This window comes from Mandrillus leucophaeus, unplaced genomic scaffold, assembly GCF_000951045.1.
Source record: "Mandrillus leucophaeus isolate KB7577 unplaced genomic scaffold, Mleu.le_1.0 Scaffold474, whole genome shotgun sequence".
NCBI classification, from domain to species: Eukaryota; Metazoa; Chordata; class Mammalia; order Primates; family Cercopithecidae; genus Mandrillus; species Mandrillus leucophaeus.
The window spans coordinates 8,523-24,415 of NW_012105076.1; the positions used below are offsets into that span (position 1 = coordinate 8,523).

The 15,893-nt window shown below is 38.8% G+C and overlaps 1 pseudogene; it reads right to left on the reverse strand.

The window, feature by feature from the left end:
- Nucleotides 1-866: 866 nt before the first annotated feature.
- Nucleotides 867-1,289, reverse strand: LOC105550265 (annotated as a pseudogene).
- Nucleotides 1,290-15,893: the final 14,604 nt, after the last annotated feature.

A 15,893-nucleotide genomic window follows, 5' to 3' on the forward strand; every position in this document is an offset into this window, starting at 1 on the left:
ATTCTTCACATATAATTTTATGTGTGTGTCTGCACGAAATTCCTCATATCACTTCCGCTTTACCAATTTAGTTCAACAATCATGTAATTAAATTTTAAAATTATAACTTCATCTAATAAGTAATTTGTCTTTCAAAAATTGACATTGACTATTGATTGCATTGAAGATATTCTCTAAATGCTCAATGCCCTCTCCTTTGACATTTGTCTTCTATTATTTTGTTAAGAATTTAAGTACAGCAGTAACTGTCAAGTTAACTTTCGATGAGCATTATTTCCCCTATTTCTTTATTATTATAACCTTTACTCCACAATACTATATAAAAGCGTAATCTTCTTCTCTTACCTGGGGACTAGCAATTTGCCAATTTCATTTGCCAGTTTTCTGTCACCTCAGGATGTGCGTTTGAAGCTCCTGCACTTTACGAGATTTTATAATTATCCCAGTGTATGTTGACCATCAACAATTACTTCACAGCAGCAGGCCTCTCTACAACTATGAGGTGTTAAACTTCCACTCTAATCTCCATACTTCATTTTTGTCAGAGCTGGGCTTTACATCTTGCACATGAATTTTTTATTTTTTATTTTTTTTTTATTTTTATGTTTTTTTTTGAGACAGAGTCTAGCTCTGTCACCCAGGCTGGAGTGCAGTGGTGCAATCTGGGCTCACTGCAGCCTCAACCTCCCAGGCTGAAGGGATCCTCCCACCCCTGCATCCTAAGCAGCTGGGACCACAGGCTTGCCACCACACTGGGATGCACATGAATCTTCACGGTACTAAAACCTTTTTTTTTTTTTTTTTTTTTTTCTTTTTGCACCCTGACATCTAAATCTAAATCTCTTTTACTGGTGGAAGTGGGCCTCTCACAGACAGGCAGAGTGCCCTCTATGCACGGCTTGTTCATGGGCACTGCTTCCTGCGTCTTTGGGCTTCCTAACAGTGGGATGTACAGGGCGTCAAGGGTGTCGTCCGCCTGGAAGCCCAGCAGAGCTGTGGCCGGGGCTGTGGCCGCGCACTTTGGCTGGTGAAGCCACACTCACCCAGCGTCTTGCCAACATCCAAGAGCTGGTCATCCTTGTACAGCTGCTGAGGATGCCCTCGACGATGCATTTCAACTCAAACACCATGCTAGACACCTTGGTATCTGTGAAGATGGTGATGTAGTGGCGCTGGATCATGAGGAACATGCTATCTCTGTGGCCGCCTCTCCCTTCAGCACACATGCGCGGCCACGCTTCGCCAGGTTCCCAGCAGCCAGCACCCACAGCCCAGCATGCCACATGCATGGCCCCGTCTCTTGCCTGCCCCGCTAAAAGCTTTCTAAGGAAGTTTAAAAAGTCATTCTGTCAAAGACAAACATCTACAGTGGGGCACAATGGTTGAAGCCTGTAATCTCAGCACTTTGGGATGTTGAGGTGGGCAGATCATGTGATGTCAGGAGTTCTAGACCAGCCTGGCCAACATGGTGAAACCCTGTCTCCACTAAAAATGCAAAAATTAGTTGGGCATGGTGGTGTGCGCCCATAGTCTCAGGGGTGGCTGAGGCAGAGGGCAGAAGAATCGTTTGAACCTGGAAGGCCAATAATCCCTCCAGAATGCTCCATTCTGATGAGGAGAGGACAAAGAATACACATGTGAGCATAGCCTATGCCATGAGGAGATCAGTGCTAGGAACGAAAACGAAGGAAAGGATCGGATGCTGCCAGAAGTTGAAAAGCTTTATTTTCTACAGGGGGAGTATGACAGAAGCACTTTAAAAACATTCAAATTGCTCATTATCCACTTCTCTGTCTTAACTGTTCCAGTTTCAAATTAATTCCTTACCACACAACCCTGTACACACTGGCGATTAATAAGGCCATTTGGCACCAACTGGTTGCTCCAAGGCGGCAATAAGACTTCATGGCTCTGAAACATATGGCTGCGTGTCTGTTTGTATTACCTTCAAAGTGCAGAGATCTTTCATAGCTAATCCAAACCATTCATTCTCCTCCTTAAGGAAAGAGTAATGTAAAAGTAAACATGCCCTGATCATTTATAATAAGCCAATTAAGTCTGTAATCACTAACATTTGTTGAGCATTTACTATGGGTTATGTATATGCTAAGAACCTTAATGTCATAACTGATCAAATCCTCAGAACAAGGCCATAAAATAGGTTCTATTATTATTCCCATCTTACAGGTATGAAGACTTGGTGTTACAGAGATCAGATATCCTGGCAAAAGTTTTAATCCAACAGTAATTAGTAGAAATAAAAATCCAAGCCTCAGTAGTCAAGCCACAGGAAACATGCTCCTATCCAGTATGCATGAAATCCAGGAACACCAAGAACTGAAAGCAAGAGACTGGCTAATTTGCACCTTTCTCACCTACATCTACCATCAATGCCATCACACGGTAGGAGTGCAGTAAATGCACATAAGCTGAACTCAACCACACTGCAAGTCAGAGCTGGAAGAAAAGACACTGTTCTTTCGACAATGACTCATCTCATGCTTGGATCTTGTAATCGTTCTTCACAGGGAAAAAGAAAGACCATGAAAAAAAATTTTAAGAATGAAATAAGTTCCCTTTAGCTAAGATGAGCAAACAAATAAGGCTTTTAAATTCATCGCAGTTTATTTTATTATTAGGGGATTTGTGAGAAGAAATGGGGAGTGGTACATTGACGGAAGGGCACATTACAGAGAGAGAGTGAGTGTGTGTGTGCACAAAACAAAATGCTCGTGCTTCTTATCTATGTCAAGGACATTTATTTGGATTAACAGAGATGTGTTGGGTGCCCTTAATCTACACATTCACAAAGTATGTCGCTAACGTCTTTGCCTCCCCAAAGTTCTGGGAGTACAGGCATGAGTCACCATGCCCAGCCTGTCAATACAGTCTTGTATATTTTTACCAAAAGAGTCTTCTCAGTGAAATGTTTAGTCAATTTAAGATAATATACTTAGCACTCAGTACAGACTTTCTTTTTTTTTTTTTCCAAGACAGAGTCTTGCTCTGTTGCCCAGGCTGCAGTGCAGTGACGCGATCTCGGCTCACTGCAACCTCTGCCTCCAAGGTTCATGCCATTCTCCTGCCTCAGTCTCCCGAGTAACTGGGACCACAGGTCCCGGTCAACACACCCAGGTAATTTTTTTTTTTTTAAGGATGGGGTTTCACTGTGTTAGCCAGGATGTTCTCAATCTCCCGACCTCATGATCTGCCCACCTCAACCTCCCAAAGTGCTGGGATTACAGGCTTGAGCCACCGCTCCTGGCCTGGACTCTTTCTTACATACACCACTCCTATATTAACTTCAACAAAAAAGTGGAAAATCCAGGGCAGTGCTTAAGACCTCCCCATCCGAAGGCCACACTTGTTTGTATACTCTTTGAGTTATGTATGTGGTTCTAACACTTCACCAGTCATTAAAATGATGTGGGAATACTCGGTTAAAATGCTGGTTCCAGGATCCCCAACAGAAATACTGAAAATCTGGCCTATGATGAAGCCAAAGAATTACTTTCACAAGCTCTTCAGGTCATTGTAACGTGCAGCCAAGACTGCTCTAGAAGAGAATTATTGCTCTAGAAGAGACAGCATTGCATATCAGCCCTAAGGGGCCTCATGAAAAACACAGATTCTGAATGAATAGGTCCGGATGGGGCCCAAGATTCTGTATTTCCATCAAGTCCCCAGATGATGGAGTCACTAGCCACACTGGCTATTTAGATTCAGCTCCTCAGTTACCCCTGCCTCATTTCAAGGGCTCTACAGCTTCATGGAGCTAGTGGTCACAGGATCATCCAAAAACACATCTCTCTAAAATTTTTTTAGTATTAAGCAATGTTATAGGACACTGAATTTAGCTAGAGAAAAGTATAATTAAATAACCATTAATTATATACTCTCAGTTCTATTAACTTTTAATCACTCAGAAAAGATCTGTGGGATTTCCACTACACTTCTAACTTTAATTTGAAAAAGTTATATAGAAATAATTGTTTTTCTACTTATCAAATATAGGGCAAAATAATCTGCATTTTCTAACACCTCTGTGAATTTTTTCATGAAATATGTTTATGTTTGTCCCTCTTGAGAATGATAATACACACACAGGACTCCCCAAGGAAGTAAACAAATTTACAGAAGCATTTTTTTATTAAAGTGCTATCTTTAGAACTAGCTCACTGTGACAATTCAAATCCTATTGCAAATTTGTATACAAAACAGGAAATTTCAATAATAATCAAGGAAAACAATAATTCTCTATTTAGCATTTTAAGAAAACCAAACAAATGCTTGGCTGCTTTTTAATTGAGGAGATAAAGCACTTTAATATTGATAAAACATTTCTAGTATTTAAGTAGCATTTTACAATTCTAAAGCCAAGAACTTTAGCCATAACTCTACCAGTCTGTCAGACAACCAGGCAAACAGAATTCAACCCAGTCGTGGTTTCCTAGGCAACAAGCACAGATAGAACCACTGGGAAAAAAGGGAAAAAAAAAAAAAGAAAAGAAAACAAGAAAAAGCATCGCAGCATTTCCAGTAGGCTTAAAAAATGCATTTTAATTGTCAAAATGTCACAGACAACAATATTGAAAATCATTTCCTTGGAAATGATTCAAAGCAGAATGCCATTTTCATTACAGCAAACGAGGTGTGGAAAAATAGAAAAATTAGATTCCCTTCTTTTGCTCTAAATTAAGTAGGGATGGTGATCAATCTTATTTGATTTTACAAAATGTATCTACATTAGTACGGATTTCTAATACGCCTCCTTAGTCTTCCCTGCAAATATTACCATACATTGATTCAACATAAAAAGAAGAGTCATCCAGGACAACGGGCTAGCATAAGACGAAGCATGTGGCTGAAGATCATCTGCTGCAAAGACAGGCTCGTACCTGCTCATGTCTTAATTCACATGGTAAACCACACACTTCAAAACACAGACTCAAACAGAACAAGGCTGTTCATATTCACGCACGGCTCTAGTTTCCTCATCTATAACAAAAACGGCTTACCTTCTATCTTAAAAACTTTTCTGGCCCTACCAGCTTTTGATTTTTAGAAATAAAATACAGAAGGGCTGTTTTGTCTAGAAAGACTGCTTACAAAGTAAATACTATATTCTAAGGCATTTTAAAACTTTTTCTTTATAGGACCTAAATATTGACAGTTAACCTTTAGAAAATAATATTTGAAATGTCCTACTACATGGCTATTAAAATGTCTAAATCTTGCACCAGCTTTTGTAACCCTGATGGCATTTACTCTTATAACCTTGTCAGAAACATTTACTTGGATTAACAGAAATGTGTTGGGTGCCCTTAATCTACACTTTCAAACAATATGTCACTATCATCTTGTGAAATCATCTGTATTTTCTTCTGAAGAATCTTTTCAGTCATAATGCTTAGTCAATTTAGAAACTGAGGTCGAATTGATCAAGTAATTCAGTCAAAACTACCAATTCAGTAGCTGCAGGCAAATATCACTAAAGCGTTTTTCTGATAATTCACCTCTCAATGATTGGTAAATGAGGGAATGAATAGCAAAATGGAAATTCCAAGAAAGAAAATGTTTACCATTTTTTCTGTCTGTCTACCTTATATATTTACAAAGCAAGATTAATGTATTATAATTCATTTTTCCAAGCCAACCACCTGCCATTGAGCTTCATTAGATCAATGTTAATGCCTTAGTCAATCAGTTGCACCACTGGCGTGGCCTTGAGTATCTGGCTGCATTTGCGCATATTTCCCTTTGTGATATATACTTCTCCTCATTTAAAAGCTAGTATAATGCAAGACATGCAAGCTATAAAAGAATAAGTTGATAATGCAAAGCAAAGTAAATGCCAACAAATGGCGGCACATGCATACGTTACCTTATTCCAATGTCTTCAATCAATTCAAAAAAATGTGACCTGTGTGTGGCACAGGGGATCTCTACTCCTGGCTCATACTATTGCATGAAAGAGAATTATTAAATTTTCAGGACTTTTTGAGAGTTGATGGTTAAATAAAATTATTAAAAATTATAATACAGGAGAGGCACGGTGGCTCATGTCTGTAATCTCAGCATTTTGGGAGGCCAAGGCAGGCAGATCACCTGAGGTCAGGAGTTCCAGACCAGCCTGGCTAACATGGTAAAACCCCATTTCTACTAAAAATACAAAAATCAGCTGGGTGTGGTGGCAGGCACCTGTAATCCCAGCTACTCAGGAGGCTGAGGCAGGAGAATCACTTGAACCCGGGAGGTGGAGACTGCAGTGATCCGAGATAGTGCCATTGCACTCTAACCTGGGCAACAAAAGTGAAACTTGGTCTCAAAAAAGAAAGAGAGAGAGAGAGAGAGAAAGAGAGAAAGACAGAGAGAGAGAGAGAAAGAGAAAGAGAGAAAGAGAGGGAAGGGAAGGGGAAGGGGAAGGGGAAGGGGAAGGGAAGAACGAAGGAAGGACAGGGAGAGAAAGAAAGAAAAGAAAAAAAATTATAGTACATAAACTTCCAACTAAATTATATTAAAACAAAGATAATACTCAAAACTATTCATGTTCTAATTATTTTACTATATTTTATTAGTATCTACACACATGATGCATCTTCTCCGTCTGTTACCATATTACTGTTTGCCACCATGCATCTCATCCCAACTCAACATTCAGTGACATCAACTTGGTAGCCTGAATCTGGACATGATACTCGTATTTACACCATGGAAATGGGAAAATGTGACAAAGCCAGGTTTCTGTGGTTTTCAGAGAGCTGGATGTTAACATTTCCCAACACAGCGGTGAATCTAGAGAACCCACACAAATTCCCTACTCTCCGGTACTCACCAAAAATACAAGGCGCTACAGGATTATGTAGCAACTCTATGGAATCCGGAAATACCTACTGAAGAAACTATGACTTGACCAGACTCCTATGGCATAAGTAAGGTTAGACAGGAGAGCACCAAAGAGAAGTTTTACCAGGCAAAGGGAAAAGCAAGTGCCTAGAGTTAAGCAGGAAGAAGCCTCATCCAAGAAATTCAGAGGCCCTGCGTGCTAGTCATGAGGTAGAAGAGGTAAGGCTGCAAAGACACAGAACAATTCTTATACACTTGAACAAAACATACCAGTATTCTTAACTGTACTGGGAAGCTACTAAAGGTTTTTAAGCATGGGGGTAGAAGGAAGAGAGATGTGAATTATTAAACGATCACGCTTGACTAAACTGGAAAATGGATCAAAAGACTGCCCAAGAAAAGATGTAGAAAAAGTGACCAGAAAGCAGGTCCAGTGCTTCCAAACTTTCCTGATAACATAGCCCTGTTAGGAAAATCTTTCTGAGCATGCAGCTGTATAGGACTTTTATTTAATGATCATTTAAATGCTCAATTCCACTAATATAAATATTATTAAACATATACAAGAAATAGGAAATTTTACAATGTGAGATAATAAAATACGAATATGTTAAGTCCTGATACTCTTTTTTAAATAATTGTTGTTCCCCTAATCCCCATGTTGATCAAAGGTCCCCATATTCGTTTTCCATGCCTCAATGGTTCCGCATCACACTTCACAGATCACTGATGAAGCCAGCTTTGGGAGATGAAATGTTGGATGCACAGGTAACAGGATTGATAAGGTCTGCAGAGCTGGAGCCGATTCCACTGTCAGGGAAGACCAAGCTCAGACATTCCACACTAAGAAAAACCTCTTCAAAACTTAGCACCATGACTGTGACCAAGTTCCAGCCCCTGACCCCAGTTTGCTTACTGAAGACAACACAATGGTTGAGCCCAATTTCCTGGCACTCAATTTCACCGGGGGCAAACAGAAAATGTTAAACTCATTGAGATGCCATTGCTTCCTAACTATTTGTACTCATAAACAAAAAAAGCAAAAACAAATCCCACAACTCAACACAAGTACAGTGGTCACAGTGTTCTGGCATCCTACTGCAGACAAGCAGATCTGCCCATCAATGCTTCTGACACCTGCCAAGTAAGACCTCATCCAACACACAGTCACAGTGCCCACAGAAACATCAGTCTGCAGTTCTGTAAGAAGTTCATCAGAGGCCAAATAAAGGAAAATCTGAATTGGCAAGGAGAACCCACGTTTATTTGTACCCTTGGAAAGATTCATCACTCGGATAATCAAGGGTAGAATCACTACATTTTCAGACATTGCTGTGAAAACTGAATTTGAGCCAGGGTGCTCTTGATGTTAACTTACTTTTCAGCATTTGCAAAATAAAAGCAATGATTCCAAATAGTGATCTGTGAATACCCTTGCCCATTAATAGGGGCAAGGCTACTTTGAGAAATGACTGATTATAGGTATGGGGCAGAAAATACATTAGAAGAGCATGGAACACAGTCACAGCAGAAACTAAGGATGCTGTTACCAACAGCTCTCAGGAGTCAGCTTAGAAGGGCCTGGCTATTCAAATGTGGGGCAACTGGAGCATCAGTAAGAAGCATAATGCAACCGGCTGCAATAATAACTATGTTGATATTTGTGAGTTCTTAATGATATCTTTTTTTTAAAAAAAAAAAAAAAAAAAAGGGAAACATGAACCATGAGCATGTGGCCCTAGAAAACCAACTTATTTTTTCTAAAACCAATAAAGGAAGAGGCCAGCCATGGTGGCTCATGCCTGTAATACCAACACTTTGGGAAGCTAAGGTGGGTGGATCACTTGAGATCAGGAGTTTGAGACCCGCCTGGGCAACATGGCAAAAGCCTGTCTCTATAAAAATACAAAAATTAGCTGGCATGGTGGTGTGCGTCTATAGTCCCAGCTACCTGGCAGGTTAAGGTGGGAGGATTGCTTGAGCCCAGGAAGACTTGGCAGCAAGCCAAGATTGCATCACCGCACTGGGTGTCCAGCCTAAGTGACAGAGCAAGACCTTGTCTCAAAAGGGAAGAAAAAAAAAAAAGAAAAAGAAACAAAAACAAAACTGATTAAGAAAGAGATGAAATGAAGCATTTGGCCTACGTTTTCCATACGAACAGTACACCTCAGACTAACTGGCAAGAATAGCTGACAAGGAAAAGTTTCTGTTTATAGAAATATTCCCCTAATAAATAAAGGAATGAGAGTAATAACAGGTAAACAGATAAAAGATCCAGGTAATAATTACCAGGGGCTGCTCACAAAATGATGAACAACCACATATCCCCCATCTGCTGATGGAACCACACAACAATACCTGGAGATAATATTATTACAAATTCAAATCAGAGTTATGTTAAGAGTCTACATCCGACTATCAGTTTATAAAAAACACAGAAGTTATAGAACATGGTAGATACCACAGGGACGGATTCAGCGAAGTCAAGACAGGAGGAAGCTGCAGGAGAAAACAAGCCCAATTTCAATGAAGAAACTGAAACACATGCACAGGGGTCAGGGGGAGGAACAACCTGTAGACTAAAAGAATCTGAAGAGCTATATCAATCAAATGTAAGGTGTGGGTTTTGTGTGGACTCTAAACAAGCCAAGTATAAGGCGACATTTACAAAACAATCAGAAATGTTAATAACCCTATTACATACAGCATTAAGTATTTTTGTTATTAAACAGTACTATTTTTAATATTTCATGTTTTGAAAATGTATACTAAAACATTTTCAGACGAAGTGACATGAGGTCTGAAATATGTTTCAAAATAATCCTGTTTGGATGAGTTTGTAGGAATATAGATGCAGCAAGATTAGCCATAAATTAGTAATTGTTAGAGTTGATAGCTGAGCTGTATGTTTAAACTTTTCTGTAATAAAAAACTTAATGAAATAATGTGATCCAGCAATGCAGAATATTATAAAGACTAGTGAAAAATATCCAATGTAGTAATACTAGATACAATTGGTCTTCTTATCTGTTGGTTCCACATCCATGGATTCAAACTGAATGCACGGATTGAATCTCAACAGATTGAAAATACTTGAAAAAGAAAATATAAATAACAAATAATGCAAAAATTTAAAATAATGCAAATAAAAACAATAGAGTATAACCATACAGCATTTACATTGTGTTAGGCCTTATAAGTAATCTGGAGATGATTTAAAGTGTACAAGAGGATGTATGCATGTTATATGCAAACTAGTACACGATTTTAAATAAGAAACTAAGCATCTTCAGATTTTGGTAGCTGTAGGAATTCCTGGAACCAATCCCCAAGTGATATTGAGGGATGACAGTGAGAGCTTTTCCCCATAATTAAGGCTATATTTTTTTAAAGAAAAGCTGCCTAAAGTCACATCTTCACCATAATAATTTCTACAATATTTTCTGCATTACAGTGTCATAAATCTCTTTAGAACAGGTTGTGCTGACTTTATACAACAGTCATTGAGAAGAGGTATGGTTTTACTGAAAAGAACTGCTAAATCAAGCCTCCTAAAATGCTGTTCCTTACAAGTTAAATGAGCTAGGAAGCAACATGAAATTTAACAAGATGATCAGTGGATCAAGATGTGGCCTCAACTCCATTTACGCAGATGTGCTTTGACTATGAAAAGAAGTAACAAATACTATTGTAGTGTGATTTCTTCCATCTTTAAAAAAGATGAAACACATTTAATTACAATAAAGTTACAAATGCAAAGCAGTTGTATTTTACCCACACATACTTAGATCTTGCAAAATAATTCAAGGGGCAATGGAGCAATATACAAAAACAGTGGTGAAGAAATGTAAAGAAGTGCTTTTATTTCCCTCTCCTAGCTCCTCAAAGAACTTCTTATACTATTTTGATTTCCATAAGGTATATTACTATAAGATGTTCAAAAAGATTAAATTTACCAGTAAGATTGTAGGTAAGTAGGCAGAAAAAAAAAAACCAAAAATGTCAAATACGAGTAGCATAGAACTGAGAAGCTTGAAACCCACAGGAACTGACAGCAAATTATAAGAAGCAGTCAGATGTAGACAGAGACACTTCAGTGTTTCTCAGCTTCATCTGATTAATAATTCCTTTAAAAGTCTGAGGGAGATGCACAAGTGTGGTACGTAGGTATTCATTTCAAAGACAGTGTTTAGGAAAATAAATCTAGAAAATAATCCATGGAATACAACATTTATTTAAGACATTTAGTCACTGTCTCGTGAGTTTTATACACATCATTCTAATTTCACACATGCCATTTATGTCACGCTTTATTCTTGCTACGAATACTTGAAGTAAAAAGGCCACTATCCCCTGGGCACAGTGTTGCTCACACCTGTAATTCCAGCACTTTGGGAGGCCAAGGCAGGAGGATGAGGCCAGGAGTTCGACACCAGCCTGGCCAACATGGTGAAACCCTGTCTCTATTAAAAACACAAAAATTAGCCAGCTATGGTGGTACACGTCTGTAATCCCAGCTACTTGGGGGGCTAAGACACAAAACCTCTTGAACTCAGGAGGCGGAGGTTACAGTGAGCTGAGATTGCACCACTGCACTCCAGCCTGAGCAAAAGAGCAAAACTCTGTCTCAAAAAGAAATTAAAAATGAACAAAAATTAAAAAGCCTACATCAATACTCAATTTTCAGCCAATAAATAAGGATAACCACTTACGTGTGAACATAGAAAAATAAAGGTAATGAATCACTGCAACACACACACACACACACACTCACTCCTACCTTTTTTAGACACTTAGAATAGCACTGAAATAATAGCCCTGACTCTTGCATAAGAAAGTGTAACACACATATGATCATTTCATTACCAATAGATGGTGAAACATCATTTACTGTAGATGAGTCCAGAGGAAGACATACAGCAGCCAAGTTCCTGAGAATAAAAGTATGCCTCCAATGGTTACTCAATTTGTTTAGCACAAGCCTTTTTTCTCTAAGGACATGTTTTGTTTTGTTTTTTTTTATGTTGATAAGGAATAATATAACTACAAGATTATAGCTAAATCATCCTCTTAAGCAATAAAGCTTTGTTCTTAGATTTTAACAAAATGCAGCAATCTACAATCCTTTAATAAAAAGAGTATGTGAAGATGGATGATAAATTAAAAACCAAAGAGTTATCATTTCAGATGTGCTTTCTGTAACTATGTTTTCTAATCAAGGGTGTCTCCATTTTCTACGATGATAGACTATTGCATTGGACACTCAGCAAGCATACACCAGGTGAGGAAATAGACACAAAAAGTTATCTGTGAGGTTTCCATATAAAATTACAATCTTGGCGAATGTATACAAATTGAAACAGGTTTTAGTGGAAAATAGTGTGAAATATTTCCTCAGTGTAAAAAAAAAAAAAAACCCCATTAGAGGAATCTGCTAACTAAAATATGAAGTACACATATGAACGTGGATCTGTTGAAATTTTATATTTATAACATATGAATAGTCTTTTATCATGCTGCATTATCTAGAACCTGAAATGAATTAAGCATACTCTCTATTTCTCTAAGCCAACTCTGCCCAAGACCATGCGGCCCTTCCTTTTGATGTCACTGCCAGTTTGACAGGGCTGAGAAGAAAGGGGAGTCCAGCCATCTCTCAGTGTCTGTGGGAGATTGGTCCCTTGTGCCTGAGAATGCTCAAGTCCCAGATATGACATAGCATAGTATTTGCATACAACCTACACGTATCGTCCAGGACACATTAAATCATCTCTATGTTATTTATAATACCTAATACAATGTAACTGCTATATAAACAGTTTTTATACTGTATGGTTTAGGGAACACTGACAAGAAAAAAAGTCTGTACAAGTTCAGTACAGATGCAGTTTTTTTCAAAACATTTTCAATTCATGTTGGTTGAAGCCATGGATATACAATACACAGGCATGGAGGGCTGACTACATACTTCTTGAATGCAAAGCATCAAACCCATGCTACACACACTCACAAGGATGATGAAGATGTGATTCTGACTTTATAAAACCTTATGTGCTACAGAGGCCTGGAAGTAGCTACCAAATAAAGCAGAATGTAGGACACACACAAAACTAGAAAAGGGTGCTATGCTTAAGAAAATTTTAATTCTCTAAAAGATTAGCAAATGCCCAAGAATGCACTTTTTCACAATCAAAAGAAGAAAGTAAGTTGTAAAACAAAAATGGCCTTTAGGTCAGTGTGCATAAGAAGACTCATTAGAATCAATCTTCCATCATTTTTAAAGCATCTGTTCAAACCAGAATTATTGGAAATGTCTAAAATAGGCCAGGCACAGTGGCTCACACCTGTAATCCCAGCACTTTGGGAGGTCAAGGCAGGCAGATCACCTGGGGTCAGGAGTTTGAGACCAGCCTGGCCAACATGGCAAAATCTCATCTCTACAAAAATACAAAAATTAGCTGGGTGTGTTGGCTCATGCCTGTAATCCCAGCTACTCAGAAGGCTGAGGTGGGAGAACAGCTTGAACCTGGGATTGGAGGCTGCAATGAGCCAATATCACACCACTGCACTCCAGCCTGTTATGTTCCACTAACAAAAGTTACATAAAATAACAAATTATAATAACATAAAATGAATACAGTAACATAACTTGTGTTACAATAACTTAATGCTTAAAAGTAAAATAAGTCATACAGAAGGGAGGAGGAGAGCTTGAACAAGAGAGTACCAGTGAAAGAATGAAACTTCCCAACATGCACAATATTCACAACCTGTACATAATTTTTCTCATCAAAATTTCACATCTATAGCACTAAAAAATTACTATAAAAATTACTTTTAATTGTGCAAAAGAGCTAAAAATAACCAATTTTGTTACCACAGATTTTTGTTTTTTATCAAGCAACCACAATTATGTAATGGCTAGAGTTTTATTTGTACAAATATTGCCCCATAGGGCTCACCTAAATAAAAAATGGTCTCAAAGAAATACACACTAATATAGTTTGGATACTTGCCCCCTGCCCAAATCTCATGTTGAACTGTAATCCCGAATGCTGGAGGTGGGGCCTGGTGGGAGGTGGCTGAATCCTGGGGACGGATCCTTCATGGTTTGGTGCTGTCTTCATGACAGTGGGTTCTCAGGAGAGCCAATAATTTAAAAGTGTGTGTGTGGCACCCCCCTCCGCCTGACTTGCTCCTGCTTTCGTCACATGATGTGCCTGCTCCCCCTTCAACTTTCACCATGATTGTAAGCTACCAGAGGCTTCCCTAGATGCCAAGCAGATGCCAGTGCCATGCTTCCTAGAAAGCCTGCAGAACGGTGAGTCAATGAAAGTTACCCCAGTCCCAGGTATTTCAGAATGGGCTAATACACTCACTAGATCATTACTGTTCATTACTTTCCTTCCCAAAATACTGAAATCAAAATGATCAGCCCATTAATATCACTGGATCAGATGCTCATTTCATATTATCATGGAAGATGATGCATTTGTAAAGTGCATTATTTTCACAGTACTGTAAATATTTAAATGTATGTAAAATGTGGTAGGCAAAATAATGTCCCTCACCACCCACCCCTGCCAAAAAAAAAAAAAAAAAAGATGTCCACATCTTAATCCCTAGAACCTGCCATGTTACCTTACATCACACATGTGATTAAGGTAAAGACTTGACATCAGGACATTACCCTAGTGGTATGGAATGAATGTTGTGTCCACCAAAACTCAGGAGTGGACATCCTAACCCCCAAGGTGATGGTATAGGATGTGCGGCCTTGTGGGAGGCTGTGTCCTCATGACTTGGATTAGTGCCCTTATTAAAATGACCCAATGGAGCTTGTTGGCTCCTCCCACCATGTAAGGACATAGTGAGAAGTAAAGATCTATGAGAAGGCAAGCCTTCACCAGACACCGAAACTGCTGGCACCTTGATCTTGCACTCCCAGCCTGTAGGGCATGAGAAATGTGGTTTGGTTGTTTATAAGCCACCCAGTCTAAGGTATTCTGTTGAAGCAGCCTGAATGGACTAAGACAGTGGTCTCATTTGTAGCGATATAGACGCGCGCGCACACACACACACACGCAGAACTACATATACCCTGCTTTCCAAAATTGGAAAAAATAAACTATGCCTTAGATTTGGCTAGGTATGGTGGTGACTCCCTATAGTCCCAGCTACTGCGGGGGCTCAGAGAGAGGATTACTTGAGCATAGGCAACACAGCAGGATCCCATCTCAAAAAAAAAAAAAAAAAAAAACTTTGATTAAACTAATTTCACACTTTTGAAGAAAAGAGAAGGACAGATCTTAGACAAGGGGGAAAAGTGAGGAAGGCAGAGCTGGTGACTTCTCTTCTGGCAGAAGCACAGACGCAGGCCCATGCATATCCCTGCCCAGCTGGCTTTCCTCCCCCTCCTCATAAGGGATCCAACTGAACCATGGATCACAGACCCATACTGTGCAGTTTTGGGCGTCAGTGTCCTTGTTTCTGCCTCCTATTCCCAACTCCCTTATTCTGGTTATTAAAAAAAAAATTGGCTATTATCGAATATTAGTAGATACTCATGTACTACTTAGACAAACTGATCACCAGCTGGTTTTTCTTGTTCTAAGCCACAAATCGTTAGGCTATAACATCTCTGCCAAGCAATACAATGTTCTTTTCCAATTCATTAACACAAATTCTGTATTTAAAATAAATACTTCTCAAGCTGTTTTAAATAACAAATTAACGACTGAATCGGCCACGGCTCAAAATGACATTTTAATTAAATGTGATGATAGGTTGAGTACCCGAGCAGCTCGCTAAAATGCCCTTTGCTTACACTTTTTCCATATTATGGCTGGGCGAGGCATGCCTAACTGATCTAACTGTAATTTTCCATCTTAAACACAGGATCTATCTTTTAAAAATAATTTATTTTTCTTAAATTACATGCTATTCCTATAGTCCTTCCATATATAACCTCACTAAATATCAGCTCAGTGTGTGCATACATATATATGTATTTGTACATACAGACATTACATACTATTTTAAAAAAT